General features: G+C 42.6%; 1 long non-coding RNA gene across 1 annotated transcript in view; it reads right to left on the reverse strand.

Moving 5' to 3' along the window:
• Window positions 1-9,582: 9,582 nt before the first annotated feature.
• LOC129686732 (uncharacterized) overlaps window positions 9,583-22,905 on the reverse strand; it is a 29,008-nt gene continuing 15,685 nt past the window's right edge. The window contains exons 2-3 of the long non-coding RNA XR_008721689.1: window positions 21,853-21,963; window positions 9,583-9,655 (exon numbers count right to left, since the gene is read on the reverse strand). This is a non-coding gene — a long non-coding RNA (uncharacterized LOC129686732). The remainder of the gene's footprint in view (window positions 9,656-21,852; window positions 21,964-22,905) is intronic.

The raw sequence follows: 22,905 nt of genomic DNA on the forward strand, positions 1-22,905 counted from the left end.
CATGAAAATCAGCCGTCTACAAGCCTCGCTCCTCTGTCTCCTCCCCCCAGCTAGCTAAGCATTAGCCACCGGTTGAATCTGCAGCCTTAGGAAACGCTCCAAGTGTGAAGTTCACTCTGTGGCCCCTGCTTTACCTGGGCTGGCTGGCCACTGCTTGGCTGGTACAAGTGACCTTACATTCACCTGACCCATAGTCCACTCTGTATCAAGTCCTTTATGGTTGTGCAATACTTTTGCTTTTTTTTTTTTTTTTTTTTTTGATAGACATTTTACTAAAAACGCGTTGCCTTTCAAGCAGACATTCAGAGGCTATTCTGATATTTTCTTGAGGACTAGGTACCAGCATTGCTGGGTGCTCTAGTGACATCCCTAGGAGATGTGAAAGTGGTTGCTTATTTCTTACAAATCAACAGCTTGGAGAGCTATGGAATTTTAGGGTTTGTTTTTTTTTTTTTTAAGTTTTGTTTGCTTTCTTAAACACCTTTCTTGATTAGTGGAAAGATGCCAGTTGTTATTTATGCTTTAAATTATATAAATAGTGTAAGACTATGTGTTCACAGTGAGTGGTTTAAGCAAGACATTGCTTATAAAGATGATCTCTCCCTTTCGTTTACTGATTAGAAAATAGCCTTCATTACAGCTTGCTACAGCTTCTTCATGAGCTTTGGTATACATTTCTAAATGCTGTTGGTTATAATAATACATATTTATACCATATATACTCAATCTTTGTGTAAATGGGAATCAGACCATGGCAAGGCTTTTTCAATTCTTTATAACATACAATTATTTACAGTAACTAAAGTAAGATTCTGAAGCCTTAGTTTAACCATTATCTCACCGATAGGCATTTTGGTTGTTTCCTTTTTTAAAAAATATTAAAATATTTGCTGCAAAAGTGAGCCATTTAATATCTCTCTTTACATGCTCCATGTGAACGTATGTAAGGCAATATTCACAAAGAATAACCGAGTTACAGGTTAGTTGTCATTTCTTACTTCTTATTTCTTACTTACAATTTCCACTAAGTTGAGGAAATTGTACCATCTTTAAATGTTGCATCTATGTGTAAATCTCCAATATGAATAAATAATTGCTTTTACTTACATAGTACAAGGATATTGAGATAACGCTCCCCTGACTAAATAAATACAATGAATTATTTTTATTTTTTATTTATTTATTTATTTATTTATTTTTTACCATTGGTGTATTAGTTATCTTTTCTGTTGCTATGACAAAATTCCCCAGCCAAAGAAATTTAGGAAGGAAGGAAGGAAGGGTTTGTTCTGGCCCACAGATTCAGGTTACAGCCCACCATGTTGGGGGAGTCACAGTAGCAGTCGGTCATATTACATCCACAGTCAAGAAACAGTGAGAAATGCCTGTGCTCAGTCTGTTTTCACTTTTTTATACAGTACAGAGTCCCATCCTAGGGAATTGTATCACCTGTAGTAGACAGGTCTTCCTGTCTCAGCTAACTCAACCATGATGATCCCCAAAACATATGCCAAAAGGCCATCATCTCCTAGCTGATTCTGGATCACACGGAGTTGGCAGCTGAGGTTTCCCTCACATTGGAGAGACATAGCATGGTGTCTTCGGGAGCCAGCACCTTGAGCGTCCATTGTTTTCTTGAGGTAGCACCCTTGGGATAGTATCAGTTCCCTCCAACTAATGCTTTCGACCTCTCTATGCTTAGAAGCTTTCTCCAATAACCCCCAAAGCTCTTTTGAGGTGAAGTAGACTCAAGGTGATGGGAAATCAATAGCCTTCAGAAGCAGGTTGCAAACAATAACTGGAGATGATATAAAAACACTTTTTCTTCCCCTACCCTCTCGGGTGGGGTCATCCTGAGAGATCCCTGTGTTTCCCCACTCCTTCACATTTCCTCAAGAAATTGAGCCCATAATGGTAGAGGGTATACAAAACACCATGTACTGGTAACACTCCCTTCCCAAGCTCATTTCCCTAGTACTCTGCAAAGATGTTCTGTTCGTACCAGATTGATAGCTGCACTTGAACCAGTCTCTGGGTTGCTTTTGGAAGAACCTTAACAAATATGGCTTCTCTCTCTTATAAGTGTAGGATGTTGGTCTTGACCTGGAAACAAGATTTTGCTAAGCACACATGATGCTTTCCTCCACTCTTTATAAAACACAAGAATCTTTTTTTTATGAACTAAACAGGCTACATCCAGCAACCCTTGGACTATGATTTGACCAGTTTCCAGTGTGTTGCATTTTTAAGGTCAACAATCTAGACATTCTCACGTTGTACTTCTGCAGTGTACATACAGACAAGGGGCCCATGGTTTGACACACCTTCCTTGCATTTAGAGTTTGGGGAACTTGTGTGAATTGGGATAGTCAGTCAGTAAATCTGCATCAGGTACACAGAAGAAAGTGAGGTCTCGGGATTGCATCAACAAAGACATCCGGAATGAGGCAGCACAGGCTGCCTCATAAGGTAATGTTCGCCTGCTGGAGGCTGAAGACTGGCACATAGACACATGATGGCATCATCTCTGGGCTGAGGTCAGAATGCCCCAGAGCTGCTCTCCGGACGCTTGACGGAGGGCTTGTGAATTATTTTATAATCTCGAGAGAAGTCTGTAGCTTGTTTGAGTTGAAAAAACCTTTGGTGGAATCTGGCCTTTTCTACTCCTGGGGTGTGGATCAGCCAGCGGGACTGACACCTTCTCTGCCACCCCGCTTTGGATTCTTTTTCTTATCTATTTATCTCTTGTTTAAAACAGCTCTCAGATGTGACAAATGGCCCCTAGACTAACCAGTATAACAATAGAGATACTATAGGAAAACCCCCAAACAAACAGCACAAGAGCTCGGATAAAGAGAACGAAGTGATTGTTATATCCAGATGGAGAAACTGAGGCACAGTGAGCCAAGTCTGAGCCACATAAGTAGTAAGTGGCAGAGCTGGAATTTTATCCCAGGTGGTCTGGTTTCAGAACCCACACTTTTCTCTTCGTGAAGGGCAGTCTTGGAGATTAGACCCTTCCTATGTTGATGACTTAGATTACTTCGTTGTGTGATTTATGGGAGCCATTTAATGTGTCTGAGCTTGAGGGTGATAATACTCATAAGGATGTAAGACTTGCTTGGATGGAGAGGGTTCAACCACAACAGGCACACAGGCACACACACATACACACACTTTAGGCCAGGCTCACTGAACAGGCGCTCCTTTTGCACACACACTCAGCCTTCCAGCTGACTGCACTGTTCTTACCTTTACTCTCTGGTGAACTAACCACCTTTTTAGGCCTCGTGTAGACATTTCCTTGTTAAATTTCTCAGAGGCACGTCTTCATCAGCAATTCTGTCTAGCAGGGGAATACCATTCTGATTAACATCATAAAGTCTAGAGATGGACTCTGGAGCCTTAAGAAATGATTCCTATTGTAGACATGTATGTGGGCAAAATTAGGGAAGGGTATCTATCTCACAAGATCATCATGATGCTTAAATGAGATATAGCATGTTAACAGTTGGCATGGGGCTGGAATGCAGACATGTTTGGTAAACAGTATCATATCCTTTTAGCCCTCTGATTCTATCCTTTCTATTATTTAATATTGAATATTCATGTGCTTATGTTTTTTTATTTTCACCAGGCCACAAAAATCTTCAACCTAAGAGTAGAATTGTGTTTGCTTCAATGTCAAATATATAATAATTGATTTAACATTGAATAGACTGATGGATGATGGTTACACAGTGAAATGGGTGGATAACTGTTTCCAGTACTTGTGGCAAGGACTTGGACCATCTCTGCTAACTGGAGTGTGTTTTCTTTCATATCAGTAGTAGGAGACCAGAATGGCCAAGAATTATGGTTTGAGTTCTTTCATTTGGCTTGAAGATGACAAAGACAAACCAAACAATAACAAAACCAAAAGGGTCAGTGGCTCCTCACTGAGGGATGAGCTGACTTCTAGTGCATCTCATATCCTCTGAGTCTCAGAAACGATGTGTCATGAGAACCTCTTCCTCAGCTAAGAAGCTGGGAAATTCATTTCTCAGAAGTGTCTGCCCAAAGCTAGATGTCCTGGGCCTGTACCAGAAGGGAAGAAGACAACGAAGCACCTGGATTTGGGGTTACCCTGACTCAGAGAGAAGTCTCTGGAAATTATCTAAGAGCTGTACCAGTGGGACAAAGGCACTATATGACTGATCAAGCAAGAGTCTTGATATTCAGTCTTGGCCCTCAAAAGCTCTTCCTGGATCCCTTATCCAGTTCTTCTCAGTGATTCTTAGCACCTTGACTCAACAAGCTGACTCAGCAGTTTCCTCAGCTGAGTATCAAATGAGCACTAATTCCCCATGATCCCCTCCCCTTCCCTGAAACCCAGTGTAGCTTGTTACTTTCAAGGCTGTATCTATGCCATCAAAAAATAGTTAACATTCACCTTTTCTGCAGTCATCTCCGTTGAAACCAGCTAGGGGAACTGCCAATTACCAAGCATGCATTCTGCTCCTGCTAGGCTTAAATAATGAGCTTTAGCACTTTGTTGTGTGTGTGTGTGGGGGGGGGGCAGAGCTGAGCTGAGTCTAAAATAACAGGAAAAACAGGGGGTGGGGGGACAAAGAAGAAGAAAGATTATTATTCTCCCAAATTGAACTCTCCTCCAGCTTGGCATATGGGCACTCATAAAATGATCAAAGACCTTAAGACCAGTGATAGGATACTTTGCTAGGTGACCCTGAGTCATCTCTGCACTAAAAGGAAGATACAGAATTGGCTGAAGGGGGTGAAGACATACAGATTCATCTAATAAGCTCTTCTAAGTCATCCAGCCATGGGGGAAAGCAGTGAATCGGACCCCAGGGCAGTGATACTGAGACCAAAGAATTGTCACAGGGTAGTGGCTTCTCCCTCCCTCCCCTTCCTTTCTTCTTTCTTTCCATTTAGTTGTTCAACAGATATTCCTATTAGCAGAGCTACCAAGTCCAAAGGAATCCTCTGTAGGGTATTGTGAAGAGGGCAGTGGGTGCTTGGTAATGAGCTCTAGGTCTCATACTCTGGCTAGCTAGGGAACTCCACAAGTCTGAAGGTGTATCCTTACAGTGGAGTACACCTGCCTTGGCGGGAAGGGTGAAGGTCAAGATGAAGTCATTAATGGAAGGCACCAGAAGGAGCTGTCACTTCATAGCGTTATTAATTATAGTATTACACAGTCACCAGTGCACCAAAACTGGCTGGCTGTGTTTTTATTTTTATATTTCAGAGCTTATTTAATAAACAGTCCTAGTGTATTTCATTGTAAATTTAAAAGTCTCAGAAGGACCAGGACAGTAATATTCCTGTTTTAAAAATAGTAACACTATCAAAATTGAGGCTTCTAAAGATCCTAGGTTGGAAAGGATGGAGGAAAAGTGAGGATAGAGATGGCTGAGTCACAAGCCTACAGTTTTCATGAGGACAGAGTGATTCCCTAGGTTTGAGGAAGATTCCAGAGTAGAACTTAGAGTTAATGCCACTGGCTAGGGTCTGAGATGAGGTGTGTCACGTTGAGGACCTCAGAAGTTCTGGGCTCCCTTCTAGTCTTGTGCTGGTGAGACAGTTGATCCAGAACATCTGCTCTCAGGATTGTCTTCTTCAATGACTCTCTTTAAGGTCCAGATTCTTGCCTGTATTAAAAAGCTTTTATGTGTATCTGGATTAGACAGTCTGAGATTCTGATACCTCAGGTGTGCCTTTCTCAGCCCTAGCCATATCTTGCTTCCATTTTTAGCTAGAGGAGAACCTTTCAACTTTCCTGCTCTGTAACTAGCTTTTTCTTTCTTCTCTTCTCTTTCCTTCCTTCCTTTTCTTCTTCCTTCCTTCCTTCTTTCCTTCTTTCTTTCCTTCCTTCCTTCCTCCACTTAGCAACAGAGTTGTTCTCACCATGCATGCTGGGAAAGACCAAGTGACTTCTTTGTTTGTTCTGTGGGGCAGACAGCATCTTCCCCAGCCCACCTGTTCCTTCGTAGTGGTCCCTGAGGCCTCAGAGTTTGGTGTCCTGCACATTTTGACTTAGAGAACAAAAGAAACTATTGAAATGTCATATGTCAACCACTTCCTCTTATTCTATTAAAACATCTCTCTCTCTCTCTCTCTCTCTCTCTCTCTCTCTCTCTGTCTCTCAACATTCTGGGAGGGAAATAAAGAGAAACGGTAAGAATACAGCAATGGGAAAAACAGTTTATTTATTTTTTTTTCTTTTTTTTTTTTTTTTTTTTTTTTTACTAAGGGGGAAAAAAGACCCAGCAAGCCCAAGCCCACTTCAGGGCCTTGAAACATCTGCACTTTCTCAGCAGTTTGAAAGGAAACAAAAAATTGCCAAGTGGTATAAAATTTGAAGAAAAATTACCCAAAGGAGGAATGGACGTTAACCACGCTTCAATTCCCCACTATGGGTTGACATTTGAAGCACTTTCTTCTTTCCTCTTTCTTTCTGATTCACAGTGTGTCTAAAGAGGTGAATTGGGCGCACAAAACCCAACCTCCTCTTGCCAGGGTGGGTATGAAATATGAAGGCCAGACGATTGTCTGGGCTCAGTGCATTGGAATAACATTGGTTAAATTATGGATAGTTTTTGAATAGTGTCACTTTTTTTTCTCTGCAGATGGTTGTTCTCACAAGGAGCCGGGTCTGCATAATTGTATCAGTAATCAGCAGTAAGGCAATTAGTTGTGTAAGTGTGCTATAATCATTCTAACAGAAGAGATGACGAAAAGACAAAAAAAGGGAGGGGGGGACCAACATGTCTTTTCTGAATCCATCAACTGACAGCCATAATTAGATATATATAATTGAAAATTCCACAGTAGGGGGGCCAGATTATACAAATGAATTTTCTCTGCTGCCCTTATGCATTTTTTGTCTTTGGCTGAGCATCCCCCCAGGAGAGGCAGAAAACTCGTCATTCCAAAAGAGTGCATACTGTACTCACTATTGATCTAGACCCATGATGTCAGCATAGCATTTTTTTTTTTTTGGTGTGGGGGTGTGGGCACGGGGCTGAGGTTAGTGTGGTATGAGGACAGTGCATGGGCTGATACGAGTCGTACTGCTTCGAATATCATTGTCCGCCCTGCTGCTTAGACTCTCTTCTCAGCTAGTCAAATGTCCATCTTTTGGTTTACAGTGAAATCCTGGGTGAGTTGATTTGACCGTGGGGTGTGGTAGACAGGCATTATAGCAACGATCATACTTTTAGGGGTCCATGAAAATGTTTTAAGTTCCTTACGCATCAAAAGAAAAAAATGAACAGAGTGATAACCAGTCTAGTCTGGTTTGGGATCACCTGTATGCCAATGTGGATGTACAATAGAATCTTTAATGCACTTTTGTGAAGGAAGTTGTGCATGGATGCTGCAGTGCCTCTGGGATCTCTGAAGTTGTCATGCAGCCCTCATCCTGGGCTGAGGGAGAGTCTCCTCAGGAAGTGAGAATGATGGCGTCTGAGGAGCTCCCTTGCAAGGGGATATTTCAACTTCAGTTTTCATAGGAAAGAGGGGACTCTATTTAACTAAAGTCTGATTATCAAAACCTATAATTACATTTGGTTAAAAATTCTTAAGTGCCTATGAGTTTGTGGAAACTGTGCAGAAAAGCTTAGCACCGAATTAATCAGACTATAGGTCTCCCATCAGACCGAAATCTTCTTTTTAAATTGGAAGTGCAACCCCCAGCCTCCTCCTCTCTCCTTTTGAATTCAGCAATTCTTCTATAATTTAATTGGACAAATCTTAACTGTGATTTTTTCCCCCTCCCAAAGAGGGGCACATTGCGGCCAAGGCTTGTTAATTAAGGTCTTTAAATGCCCCCAGCTGTGCAATAAGTTTTCAAAGCAACACAACTGCAAATTTATTTATTTTTTTTTAACATTTTTCGGCTAGTTTTCAATCACGTATTATTCCCCCCTCCTTGTTCTGAGGATGGGAAAAACAGGAAAAATCTCAGAGAGAGTTCCCATGCATTGTGGAATCTTGGACAGACAGTCAAATTGGAGGTGCCATTAAGTGGTGTCTAATTGGAGCCTGTTTAAAGGCGAAGGGAGCCGCAAGGGACAATTCTTTGGACTCGTAGGCCGTGTGGGCATATGCGTACTGTCTAGAAATTACCTAGATGAGCACCAGAAAGGCAAAAGTCCCATTGGAGTCAGCAGGCAGCACTGCTCTCTAATAGACAGAAGAGGCTTTTTGGGTGACTGTACTGAGCCAGGTCCTAGGAGTTGTCTCTGGTCTCTTCAGGGTACTGGTCTCCCACTAAAGATAGCCCATATTCCTGCTCCTTCCCTCTAAGTTAGCTGGGAAAGAGAAGGAATTGGAAGGAAAAGTGCTGAAGTGAGTTTGCAGTTGCACTACCCTCTAGGAAGTGACACGTACGAGGCTACATCTTAGATGCCTTCATTTAAGATGCTAAAGGAGCAAGATGACTCAGTGGGTGAAGGCACCTGCTGCCAAGCCTGAGACCTGAATTCAATCCCCGAGGCCCACGTGGTGGAAGCAGAGAACTGACTTCTGTGAGTGTCCTCTGCCTTTTACACATGTAGTACGTGCACACCCACACCCATACACCCACCCCAACGCTCAATAAATTAAAATGATAAAAATACCTAGAAGATGCTAATAGATGGCATCATACTTAGACAAGTGGAGCCCAGTTTAAAAGGGTGAAGCTCTTGGCTAATAGTCCGGTTTGTCCACATTCAGATTTGTTTTTCAGATACCTTACGACTCTCTTAAAATTGAGACTAACCAAGGCAGATGCAGGGAATACAGGTGTGGAGTGGCCGCTGAAAGCCAGGGTACCATCTGCCTCATTTGGTGGTCCTCTGTGTGAGTGTCTGTGTTGATGGAGACCAAGTCATTCACCTTGGGCCCCTCTGCTTCCCTGATGCTTGCTTGAAGAAGAAAGAAACTTTCCCATGGTAATTGTCCACTAGCCTGATAAATTTAAAATCTATAGCTCAGACACGTCTTCTATAAAACTGGCCTTGGAGTTGAGTCACCTGGTACTGGAACATGTTGTCAGTATCCTTCTTGGTGTGACCCAGGAAGGTCAGTTACATGACCCCCTGTTCCTTGTAGGCCAAGATCTTTGCCCACCTAAAGGATGGATGAGAGCTGGAGGCTGAGTCTAGAAGATGAAACAGACATCTAGGATGTGGTGCATCAGAGACAGAGGCTGAGGCTGAGGGATGCTGTCTGGGAGCTGGAGGCTGAGGCTGGGATATCTTGCTCTTTGATATGCCTTTTATTGAAGATGCTGTGGCTCAGCTGCCTTCTGTGATCTGAATTTCACAGAATGGCCATGGGTACTGAGAAGAATAAACCTTGGGAGGAGAGTGTAGCAGAATGGCCACTTGCCAAGTTTGTACCAACCACACTAGACTAAGGCAGAGAAGAGAAGACGAGGTTGCTATTGGTAAGTTCAGGGCAGGACAGTGAATGCTACCTCTTGCCCTGTCCCCACAGGCACAGCATGCTGTGGCTGCCCATCTGGAAAGCAAGCCTTCTATGTGTTCTCTGGGATGCCCAGTTCTTCTTCCTGTGAGAAGAGACCCAGCTGCTTGCTCTTCTGTCATCCCAGAGGCTTGTGAACACATGGTTTCACTGGTGATTCTAAGAGCCCAAGCAGAACCTATGAAGCAGAGAGAAGCCAAAACAGTTGTATCAATATCTCACTGATGGAGTTCCCCTTGGGTTGAGGCCCCACAGGATGGCGATTTCATGTCCTGCCTCTGTTGACTCTGGGCAGGTTTCTCTCTGTTGAGTGCCGTCCCCATGAGTCTTCCTTCCTCCTTAGCATGTCTGTCTTCCAGGTGAGATGCAAACCTCAGGTAAACCCCTAAGCAGAATGAAATTTTCATCTTCAAAGCTTTATCTTAGGACTGTGCCCCTGGCCCTCCACGCCTGTCCACATTCTCCTGCCTGCAGACACTGCACGCTTTCCCCCAGGCTACCTTGATTCTAGTGCCCCAGTGGGGTACAGCACCCAGTGCCTCTGCTTCCTTGTTTCATAAGACCATTAGACTTCTGTCTTCTGAGCATTCTTATGTTGTTTCTAATATATCAGGACGTATAGACCACTTCAGCTGTCACCCGGCTTCCAGGGGTTCTCAGTAGGTCAGCCCCTCCAGAGCTCTGACCACCTTTGCTTCTCTGACCACCTTTTTCAAGAGCTGTATCCTCAGACATCTTAGGGTCAGTAGGCACGGCCTTTCCTTCCTTCCTCCTTCCTAGCCTGGAACATGGACCGCCCCTTCATGCCTCTTCAACAGAGTTTGATGATGGCAACTGTCAAGAAACAGTTCCATCAGGTAACGATGGAACATCTCTTTCCCAGGCCAGAGGGGGCTTTTAACCCCTTTGCCCTTGAGATCCTGATGGAAGTGGCTGTTTCTATGGCTTTTTCTTTGGACAGCCTTCATTCGGTCTCTACCCAATGATAAATGAGCCCTGAATTGAAGTTGTCTATCATCCCACTTCATCTGGAGCACCTTCCAATTTAGGAAGATCCAGATTGAGACTCTCAGCTGCCAGGGTTGAGAACCGCCATCTGGATTTGGAAACATGTCCTTTGCCCCTCTGTCTTAGGCTTTGCATGCCACACTGGCAACCTTGTAAGGTTGTTTGTTGCCAGCTTCTTTGGATTGTGTCTTAGCTTTTATTAAGCCACATGCAGTCCTGCTTTTCTTGTCATCCAGTTACGAGGGGCTTTGAGACCTGACACCATACACTGCCTGTACTTATCAGCTTTATAATGGATGGCCAGGTCCCTGGATGACCACAGGTTGGCTGTCTCACTGAGCCAGCCGGCTTTGTGCTGAGTCAAGGTAAGGTTAAGAGAATCAAGCAAGTCCTGTGCTGGGCATTCTAGGAGAAGGACCTGGCTGGTTCTCAGAACGCAGATGAGTTCAGTCTGCACAGCACGTTTAATAAAACCTAGATTTCAGCATTTCAAAGTGAATTGAATACAATATCTGCTAGGTCTTTTCTGTCTTAAATCTGGCCTACTTCGTTCCCTGCATTAACCTGCTTGGTTCCTGTGAACAAGCCCTGGGAGCCCAGCGCATCCTTTGTAACTATGGAAATGCCTCCTAGGAATATAGAGCATAGAGTGTTGAACAGGAAAAAAAAGTCAGGATTTTCTTGGTTGCAGACCTGCATTTCCAAGCAGGGACTCTGAGGCCAGAAGAAGAAACAGGAACTATTGCTCACCCATGGTCACCTGTCGTTACAACTTCCTTGGCATGGTTTCAAGCTACATTATTTTTTTGGAAATATTTTGAGAAGAGTAGTGGAAGCAGTGCTAAGGGTGTCATTTTCTCTTCAAACCCATTTGACAGCTGTCACTCACTGTGGCCTCTGCCTGGTCTCTCACCTAACAGAAGGACTTCTTGGTGACATAGAAAAGCTAGATGAAGTCCTTGGTGAACATTGCAGCTATGAAGATCTCGGCTGAACAAGGATAAAGTGGTTTGGGGCTCTAATTACTCAGTTTTCCTGTTTCTCTCCTGGTCTCTCTTCTCTGCCCATGGTCTAGCAGCCCTGCTCCTGACCTTAATTTGCTTTAGGCTGGACATTTCTATCTTCTCCGTTCTGCCAAGCTTCACAGCTCTCCCCTAGTTTCTACTGCCTTGTCCTCCTTAACACTTCCTCAAGTCACAGTGTGCAAAAACTACGATGGGTTCTCCAGCCTCACCCAAACTCCTTCCTTCCTTCCTTCCTTACTCTGTGAGACCACTGGATGAAGGTGGTACTGTTAACTTCATTGATTTGCAGGCACCAATTCCAGACAGAAGTTTCCCTTTAGATTTTCCTGGGATCTAGTAACTCAGAGGTGGCAACTTTGGTTAAATACTCTCTTTTTTAGAACAGAATTCATCCACAGGGAACTTCCCAGTACTTAGAAGGAAACCCCTAATGATGAGACCTCCCCAACTTCTCCTCATTTGGGCCTCATTGAAATTCAGGCCTATGCTTCTCTTCTGACAGTGTTCTCTTTTCTTTCTATCTTTAATTAGTACTGTCATTTTTAATCCCCTGGAAAGAGGAGAGGAGGGAATGAATGTTCCAACAACAGGCATGTTTGTGAGACTCCAGTGAACTCACAGAGTTATAACATATATGATGCACGCATCTGCATACATTTTCCTATAAACTCAGAGCAGGGAGTGTGAGTCTTTTTCTCCTCTGGGGTTTACTTCAATGCCATTTTTGGTTGCCACGTACAAGGCATTTTAAACTGAGTTGTCAAGCTCTCAGATGGCTTCACCATGAAGTGTCCCAGTAACCCGACCCCTTTGGATTGCTCCAACCATCTTAAATGTTTTGATTGCAAAAACAGGAGAGAAGCCACCGTTCCAAACAGAGGCCCCTCAAATCATCGTATGGATTAGTGTGCTGGGTGGCCTGAAATAGGTCAAAAGGTTTGGGCTTGGAAGTGGAATTCTAGAAATAATCACCCTATAGACACTCTAAATCAATCATAATTAATGCACTTGCTGAGTCCTGTCATCCGCTTGCTGCTAGAGGGTGAAATAAAGAGACCCTTTCTAATACAATTTGAAAAGAGATCAAATCTGTCATTTCATCTAATAATTGAGCCAAATGAGAAAAGAGAGAGGTCAAAGTTCACTGGGTGACCTTATGTAAACCCAATAATGCATAATTCATTTCCTTTTTATGGAATTTAAAAGCTGCTGTAAATGGGCAGGACAGAGGCTCTGCTTCCCGCAGCTTCTACCAGGCTACTCATGTACAGTCCGAGAGAGCTTCACCAACTTCCCAGCAGCAGATTCCAACCGAATAATCCCCAAACCTTCCATATGGGCCGGCATTTAACTCATCCTCCCAAGCGTGTGGCGTTAATAACTGAATAAATCACTGACAGCCCTCTCTGAAGGATATAAAACCTGTAATTTATTTATTGAGTGCTACAAATACAGTTAAAACATGTTTTCATGCAAAATGCTTTTCCTCTTTTTAATATTATCAAAAGGGAGAATCTAGGTTGAGCTTTGTGGAAGAGAAAGTTGCAGATAGCCTTTGTGTCATTTGTCTTCTCTTTCTTGGTGTCAAAATGTTGGAGAATTTCATCTCTTTCCAACCTCAACACAATTTGGGCTGAGGATAGTGAGAACGGAAGACAGTGCATTTGAGGAAAGCTTCCAGCAGGGCACCTTAACAAATCTGGGCTCAAGTTTACCTGAGCCTAGAACTGGAGCAGGCTGATCTTTTCCCATGGATCACTTCAGGAACTCATGGGTATCAGCCAATCAGATGCCTGCTTTTCCATCAGGTGCATCATCAGAGCTTTAGTTACTCTTGTTATCGTGGTAAGCGAGACTGCATGCCCCCGCTATGAAGGTGGCCTCGAGATACCTTTAGAATACTCCGTGGCTGCTCATAGTCCTTCCGTAGTCACAGCCTCTGAATGTTGAGTTGAATCTTTCTCACAAGATGGAGAGCCCTGCAGCTCGCGCAGCAGGTTCCTGCTCTCCATGCTGGTTGACACTTCCAGCCTCAGCACACGATTGCATGCCTGCAGCTCCATGCTCAGACTTTACACCCTGAGGCTGCACTTTCTAACACTTCGATGTGATCTTGCCATTTTCTACTGATGGAGACTTTAGTGTGCCTTGAGGTGGTTGAGGAGAAATTCATCTAATTTTTCTAGAGCAGTGGTTCTCAAGCTGTGGATCTCAACCCCTTTGACAAACCCCTACCTCCAAAAATACTTACATTATGATTAATTACAATAACAAAATTACAGTTATGAGATAGCAACAAAAATAATTTTATGGCTGAGGGTCACCGCAACGTGAGGAACTGTATTAAAGGGTCACAGCATTAGGAAGGTTAAGAACCGCTGCTCTAGAGGAAGCTTTAGCATTCTATAACAAGATGGGAATGTCATCCACTCTGAGTCCCATACTCGTGTTTAATGATTTTTTTCTAAACAATAGCTAATTTGCCTAAAATATAATGTTATATACTTTATAATTACAGTACATATTACACATACTATTTATTATAAGTATAATATTATATACATAAACCATATGGACTATATTATATTTTGTTGAAACAGTTTAAAGGCTTATCAGGATGAAATCATTAAATAAAATTATAGAGTTCCCAAAATGAGGAAATATTTTATAGGCATGAAAAGTAATGTCTTTAGCCACATCTAAAGACACCTAAGACCTGTCATTAAGCAACAAAGCATAGCATAATGTAACCAGAGAAGTATGATCTCACTCTGTTCTTAAAATGTTCTTCTCTCTAAGCAGAAAGAAGAAAAATGTGCTTTGCAGCTTAGCACAGACCGGTGTTACAACACACTGGAAGGCCGAGGATGGACATTAACAAGGAAACCTAGGTCACAATCACGATTGACTTTCAGAGGATGGAATGGATGACAGACAGACCAAAAAATAGACAATTGCTGGAATATTTGATAATCTGTAATAAGCCCATAGAGAAATTCCATATAAAACTCTGGACCATAAAGTTGAAGCCCTTAGCATGAAAATGTATGAATTCTGTACCTATTGTTCACCTACGCACAGGCCCACTGACACCTACATAGATACACATGTAAATGCAGAGAGATTTGCCAACAGTGAACTGAAAACTATGCTGTAGGACATGTTACACAAAGTTGAAAGATAAGCCACAGACTGCACGACTATAGTGGAAATGATGTGTCAAACCAGAAAGCGGGATTGCGATCTACCTTGGTGCAAGGCGTTTCTGGCATGCACTTGCAGGAGGCCTTGGGTTCCCCCTCAGCATTACAAGGGAAAGCAAGTAAAAACAGCTCCTAGAAAAACAAAAGAGGGCGGAATCCTATCGATAATTAGAGAAAGAAATCTAAGTGACCAAAGAAACCGTAACAGAAGCTTAATGTCTTTAGTGATAAGGAAAACATACATTAAGAAAGAAAGAAAAAAAAAAGACCACCACTGTCATGCATTAACTTCTATGCAAATGATTTTTAAAAATGAAGTGGGGTTGGAGCACAAATCATGGAATTATCTAGTGCTGGTGGCTCTGTGGAGAGGCAGCCAGTCCTAGCTTCAGTATGTACTACAGCCCAGTTGCCATCCTTCTTGTGCTGACTTGAAGCAATTCCTGTTCTGGGGAGGTGGCTCAGTGGATAAATGTCCTTACCACCAAGCCTGACTACCTGACTTCAGTTTCTGGCAACCCATATGGTAGAAGGAGAGAACCAACTCTAGCAAGCTGTCTTCCGACCTCCACATGTGCACGGTGGCATGTGTGCCCCTCACGAGAAAATAAAACTGTTAAAGCGAGAGGTTCCCATCTACAGCAGAAGGAGACAGGCACAGGGAGGCCCACAGCTGGTGAGAACAACAACTGTGAAACCTTCTAGATGCTCCGGATAGGCAGCTAAGTGTTGAACTGTACCACAGAGGGACATGGCTCTGCGCAGACTACCCAGGTTCCAACCCGGGCTTCTCATTTATGAACACCGCAACCAGGGACAGCCACTTAACTGTTCTGTACTTTGCTTTTCTTACCAGCAAGGTAGGAACAAATGTGAACTAGATTCTTAATAATCATTTTGAAAAGACACCGGCATGCAGCAGTACGTTAACACACAAAAAAGGCAAAGAAAAAGATCTGAGCTCCTTGTGCCTCAGTAGTTAATGAACAAATGGTTAGAGGAAAAAAAAAAAAGAGGAAGCTGATCTGCCTCGAATGGTGCAGTGGAAAAATCTACATCACTTTTATGAAAACAAAACAAAACATACACACCAGCATGATTTGGTGTCATGGTAATAGCTATGAGAGAGAAATGTTGGAATTCACGTAAGAGATTAAGAATTTTGCCCAGTGCAGGAGAGAAAGAGGGCAGCCCAGAAAAGCATGAGCTAGGTGCAGTGGCTCATACCTACAGCCAAAGCTGCTTGAGAGGCTGAGACATGAGGATTGCAGCTTCTAGGCTTGCTGAGGCTACTTTGTGAGTCCATGGCCTGCCTAAGAAACTTAGCAAGATCCTGTCGCAAGACCACAATTTAGTAATGCTGGAGAGATGGATCAGTAGTTAGGAGTGCCCACTGCCCTTTCAGAGGACCAGGGTTCAGTTACCGGCGCCTGCATGGCAGCTCGCAACCACGTGTAATTCCAGTTCCAATGCCCCTTTTGCAATCTGTTGATACCAGGCACACACACGGTACACAGATCCCATCGAAAACAAGACACTTGTATACAAATATAAATAAATTGATTTAAAAAAAATCTTGGGGTTGCAACTCAACAGTTGAGTTCTTGTGGGTTCAACTATCAAGATAGAAAACATATATTGACTTAGGTATATTGATACTGTTTTGTTTTTTAAAGAGAGAAAAAAAGAGATCTAAAGCAAAAATATGAACTCCAGGTAGTCAGTGTACAAGAGTTATGTTATTTTTAAAACACTTAGTAATAGCTTTTTAACTTTTTTATTTTTTTGAGACCCTCCTTCAGTCCAGGCTGACACTGAACTTGTTTTACAGTCAAGGTTTCTTACCTCCATCTCCTCTTTTTTGGGGTAAAAGATTATTTATTTATTTATTTTTATGACTTATGTTTCAGTGTCAAGTTTAAAGTTTCTATGTCTAGCCAATGATGCCAAAAAGTTATAGTCTACTTTTTTTTTTTAAAGAAAAGTTTTATAATCTTACATTTAAGTATCAGGTTTATTAGTCAGCTCATTCATAAAGTCAATTTATTAATGGGGTTATAGAATTGTTCTTCATTGATATATCACAACTAATACAACTTACTACTTACAACTGGGGAGGTTTTAGTACGGCCACAAGATTGCACAACCAGCACTCCTCAAGTTTCAGAACTTACGTTCTGGAACACTTTCATGACCCTTAAGTAGAGCCTTGTGCTCACCAACAGCTGCTCCCTCCATCTTTACCTGTGTCTTCATGCCTCGTTTCTTTCGTTCAGTATAACATTTTTTCGCTACTGTCTGTATTGTGGCATTTGCTCTTTCTCGTGACAAATATTCTGTGATATGGAAATACCACACTCATTTGACCATCCGTTAGTTGATGGACATTTGGGTTGTTTCTGGTTTCCTGGCTTCGTTTCCTACGAAAATGTAACTGTTAACACATTGCACAAATGTTTCTGACTGAATGTTTTCATCCCCGTGGATATGTAAGCATGAATAGGATTGTCCAGGGTCAACTGTTGACAACTGTTGACCCCATCAGAATGTAGTTTTCCTCAGTGACGACCTGCTTTATATCCACTCAACAACTAAAGCTCCTGCTTTTCACACCCTTCTTTTTTTAATTTAAATTTATTTTTTTATAATTTATTCACTTTAAATCCCAATCGTAGCCCCCTCTCTTGTCTCCTCCAGGTTCCTTCCTCCATCCAACCTTCCCTTTCTCCTTCCCTTCTTCCCTGTCTTTCCTTCATCTTTCTCCCTTAGTCTTCAGAAAGGGAGAATCCTCCTCCCCCACCATTTGACCCCAGCCTATCAAGTCCCATTAGGACTGCCTGCATCCTCTTCCTCTGTGGCCTAGGAAGCCCTTCCACCCCACCCCAACCCCCCACCACCAGGGTGAAGTGATCAAAGAGGAGGCAACAGAGTCCATGTTAGAGACAACCCCTGCTCTCCTTACTAGAGAAACCACATGAAGACTGAGCTGCCTATTGGCTACATCTGAGCAGGGGGCCTAAGTCCTCTTCATGCATGGTCCTTGGTTGGTGCATCAATCTTTGCAGGGCCCCATGAGCCCAGATTTGTTGGCTCAGCTGGTCTTCTTATAGAGCTTCTATTCACTCTGGTCCTATGTCCCCACTCTTTCCCATGACTCCTTATGCTCTGCCCAAAGTTTGGTTGTGAGTCTCAGCATCTGCTTTGATCCCCTGCTGGGTGGAGTCTTTCCGAGTCTTTTATGGAGTCTTTTATGGTAGGCTCCCAACCTGTTCCCTCTCTTCAACAGCTTCTGGTGTCTATTCTATTTGCCCTTCTGAATGAGAATTAAGCATCTTCCCCATGATCCATTTGTTATTCAGCTTCTTTAGGTCTGTTTCCACACCCTTCTTAGAATGGTATTATTTTTCTAAAATTTGAAATTACATTTTTATTTTATTTTTTCTGAGTGGGTGTATTTGTGCATGGTGGCAGGCACTTGGCGTAGCCATGTAAACATCAGAGGACAATTTTTGGGAGCCGGTTCTTTTCTTCTGCCATGTGGATCCTGGGGTTCGAACTCAGGTTGTCAACTTGGTAACAGGCACCTTTACCAACTAAGGCATCACCAGCTCTATTTCCTGGAAGCAATTTTAAACGATGTCTGTCTATCCTAGTTCATTTTTCTGTTGCTGTGGTAAACACCAACAATGACCAAGAGCAACTTGGGGAAGAAAGGGTTTGTTTCCTCTTACTGGCCCCAGTCCATCGTCAAGAAATCTAAGGCCGGAAAACAACTCAAGCAAGGCAGGAAACATGAAACAGAAACCTTGGAGAATGCTGCTTACTGGCTTGCGGCAAGGTTCGTGTTCAGCTACCTTTCTTATACGGCTGAACCCGCCTGCCGAGGGATGGTTCTGCCCACAGTGGGATGAACCTTCCTATATCAATTGTCAGTCAGGGAAACGACCCACAGACACAGCCACAGGCCAAGTGGATCAAGGTGATTCCTCAGTGGAAATTTCTTCTTCCCAGGTGTATCAAGTTGACAACCAAGATGAGCTATCACGCTATCCTAAGAAGTTTGAAATGGTATCGTGCTGTAGTGTTGACTGTGGCTTCTCTTAATTTTATTGTTGTTTGTGTGTGTGAATGTGGTACACGCATGTGCGCACAGGTGGACATGTGCAGGTGTATGCACCCGTACATACACAGGCCAGTGTCAATGTCAGATGTCTTCCTGTTCATCTTCATCCTAAATTTTGACACAGAATCTCTTTCTGAGCCGAAAGCTGGCTAGAAAAAAAAGAGGATAAAGCAAAAACAAAACAACAGCAACAAAATCCCAAACCAAAAACCATAACCACCACCACCACCACCAAGTAGCAAATAGGAATTCACCTGTTTTCATCTTCTGCTACCATTGGGGTTACAGACATCGGCTGCTGCATGTGACTTTTACGTCGGTGCTGGGATCTGAACTCAGGTCTCCATGCTTGAGCAGAAATTTATTTATTCACCAAACCATCCCGCCAGCACTGGCCAGCATTCTACTTTTAATGATGCGATGCTGTCAATTCCTCCGTGCCGTTTAGACACCTTTAAATTATCTTTGAAGAAACATTTATTTAGATCTTTTGATTCATTTTAAAGATAATTTTCTACTTTTGCTTGTCTTTGTGTTGTTATGATACAAGAGTTATGTATATATCCTGGCTTCTATTTTCTTATAAAACCCTGTTAGGTTGGGTTTCCCATTTGGATGGAGCCTTCACTGTCTTAAGAGAGTCACTGGATGCATACAGACTGTTCATTTTGGGGTCCGTTTCTTTATTGCTCTTGGAGTCGCAGCTAATCTTCAGTCATGGAGGTCCATACTTGTGCTCATCCTTACTGCTGAAGTTGTTGGACCTAGGTTCCTGGATTCTGCCATAGTTATCTTTCAGTTACTGTGATGAAGTACCATGACAAAGGCAACTGACAGAAAGAGTTTATTGGAGACTTACACTATCCTTCATAAAATCATGGCAGGGAAAATAGCAGGCAGGCAAGCGTGGCCCTGGAGTAGCACGTGAGAGCTTACATCTTATCCAAATACAGGAAGCAGAGGGAGAGAGAGACAGACAGAGATGGAGAGAAAGAGAGACAGACAGACAGGCAGAGCGGAAGAGATAGTGCCTGTAGTGTCTATAGTGATACACCTCCAATAAGGCCATGCCTCCTAAACCTTCCCAAAGAACTAGGGATCAAACATTCGAATATATGAACCCATGGGAAGCATTCTCACTCAAACCATCACATCCTACTACCTGCTTCTTTTAAGGGTGTGGCCATATCAAAATGCAAAATGCATTTAGTCCAACTTCAAACATTCTTACAGTCTTTCACAGTCTCAACACAGTTTAAAAGTTTAGAGTCTCAGAAGAGACTCATTCTCTTAATTGTCCCCTGTTAAGTAAAAAAAAAAAAAAAAAAAAAAAAAAAAGCAAATTACATACTTCTAACATGCAATGGCACGAAATATATATTACCATTCCAAAAGGGAGGAATTAGGGCATAGTGAGGAAATACTGGACCAAAGCAAGACTGAAACCCAGTAGGACAAATTCCAAATCCTATAGCTCCTTGTCTGACGTCAAAGGACTTAGATAGCTCCACCATTCCTGCTTTGCTGACGGTAGTTCACTTCCCAGTCTTGCCAGTGTCAATGTTAGCTGTCTTCCCGTTCATCTTCATCCTAATTTTTGACATAGGGTCTCTTTCTGAAGCAATCTCTCAAGCCTTTTCCTTTCACAAGTTATAGGATTAGGTGGGTTGGGTCTTGCCTTGAGGACACCATTCCTTTTATTCCGTTTCTTTTTATCTTTTTTAGCACAAACCATTGGCTCCAACATGGCATTTCCTGGTGCTCCCTTTCTCCTGGTGTTGAACATTTTGTATTTCTTTTGATCCACTTGCTCTTTTTCATTGTATATCTGCATAAGAGTTCTCACTAGTACCCACAAGACTTAATCAATATTAGGCTGCCTTGAAATCTCCTTTGCCAAAGAAATCAGTCCTAAACTCTACAATTTAGCCTGAGGCATGTTACCAGGACAAAAAAAGGAACAGGACAGGAGCCTACCATAGATGTCTACCCAGCAGGGCGTCAAAGCAGATGCTGAGACTCACAGCCAAACTTTGGATGTACCAACCAAGGACCATCCATGGAGAGGACCTGGCCCCCTGCTCAAATGTAGCTAACAGGCATCTCAGTAGGTTCCCCAGAAAGAGTAGCAGGGCTGTCTTTCACATGCATAGTGTTGTCTGCTCTTTGATCACTTCCGCCTGGTGGCACAGCCTTACCAGGCCACAGAGGAAAGGATGCAGCCAGTGGGGTGACTGGCAAGGGAGGAGGGCTCCCCCTTTCTGAGGGCTAGGGAGTGGGGATGGGGGGAGAGAGGGGTGGGCCTGGGAAGAGATGAAGGAGGGAGCTACAGTCAGGTTGTAAGGTGAATAAATTATATATTTAAAAAAAATCCCTAGGACAGAGCAAAAAGCAGCCACATTCTTTTTTAAAAATTAATTAATTTATTTATTCAGTTTATATCTCAATTGTAGCCCTCTCACTCCTCTCCTCTGGGTCCCACCCTCCCTCTTCTATCCCGCTTTCCCTAACCCCCAGAAAAGGATATCCCCACCAGCAACCCACAGCAGCACATCAAGTCACACCTGGACTGAGCGCATCCTCTTCACGAGTGGCCTGGCAAGGCAGCCCTGCCAGGAGAAAGAGCTCAAAAAGCAAAACAGCTTTTCTTTTTTCTTTCTCTTCCCCCCTGTCTCTCTTTGTATGTGGATGTAATATAAACTATCAAAAGAATTGTCTCTAGCCTATTGCTCATATAGTCTCCCTCTGAAACGTCTTGAGCTGGGTACATAGTTCATTTCTCTAAGTACTATTGTCTTCCAATCTCCTATTAAGATTATAAATTCCCATTTTCAGTATTCAACTCCTTTTCTAGTTGAAAGTTCCAGACTCTTCCACATTCTTCCAAAAAAAAAAAAAAAAAACAGTTTGGTCAAGCCTGTCAGAGCAATACCTTAGTCCTGATGCTAACTTACGCTTTCATTATTTTTCAGTCGCTGTGACAATACATGGTGGCCAAGGTTTGTTGGGTACTTACAGTTGCAGAGAGTGAGTCTATGACTATCATGGTGGAGAGGGTGGTGAGAACATCGTCACAGGGAGGCAGGCATGGTGCTAGAACAGGAACTGCTGAGAGCTTCCATCTTGTCTGGAAAAAGAATGGGGGGAGAGAGAGATAAGGAGGGGTTGTGGGCTCTTGAAACCTCAGTGCTCAGCCTCAGTGACGTACCATCTTCAACCCTTCCCAAATAGTTTCACCAACCCTGGACCAAGCATTCAAATACATGAATCTAAGGGGAACCATTGTTAGTCAAACCTCCACAGATGCCTTTGAATTTAATATTTGAATATCATAATGGTAGTGTTACAAAGTCATTCTTTTGTATGTGGATATCTAGCTCTTATCCCTGGTTAAAAGAATGTTTTGTTTTGCTTTGTTTTTCTTTAAATGATTATGACACCTTTATCAAAATCAGTTGACCATAAACACATAGGTTCATTTCTAGACTCCAAATTTTATCAGTTAATCTGTATATCAGCTTTTGCCCCAGGACTACACAGTCTTAATTACTGTAAAGTTTTTAGAACTTTTTTTTTCAAAAAATTATTTTTAATACTCAAAGTCTCTCAACATTCCACATGAACTTTATTCAACATATTCAATTGTTTTTTTTTTTTTTATAAAAAAAAAAGACAGTTGAACTTTTGATAGAGAGTACTCTGAATCTGTATGAGGGGATGTCTATCTTACTAATGTTAAATCTTTCAGTACATCCTCTTGAATTATTTAGTTTTTAAATATTTTTCGAGCAAAATATACTTTTCGGTACATGAAATTTGTGAGTTTGCATTTCTTTTTTAAAGATTTATTTTTTTCAATTATGTGTATGCATGTGTGTGTTTATAGGTGTGGTGGTTTGAAAAAGAATGGCCCTCATGGGCTCATAGATTGGAATGCTTGGTCACTAGGGAGTGGCACTATTTGAAAGGATTAGGAGGTGTGGTCTTGTTGAAGGAACTGTGTCATTAGGAGGGGATTTTAAGGTTTCAAAAGCCCATACCAAATCCAGAGCACCCCCCCCATGCCTAT

The sequence above is a fragment of the Psammomys obesus genome, unplaced genomic scaffold (assembly GCF_907164565.1).
Source record: "Psammomys obesus unplaced genomic scaffold, mPsaObe1.curated_primary_1811, whole genome shotgun sequence".
Taxonomy (NCBI): domain Eukaryota; kingdom Metazoa; phylum Chordata; class Mammalia; order Rodentia; family Muridae; genus Psammomys; species Psammomys obesus.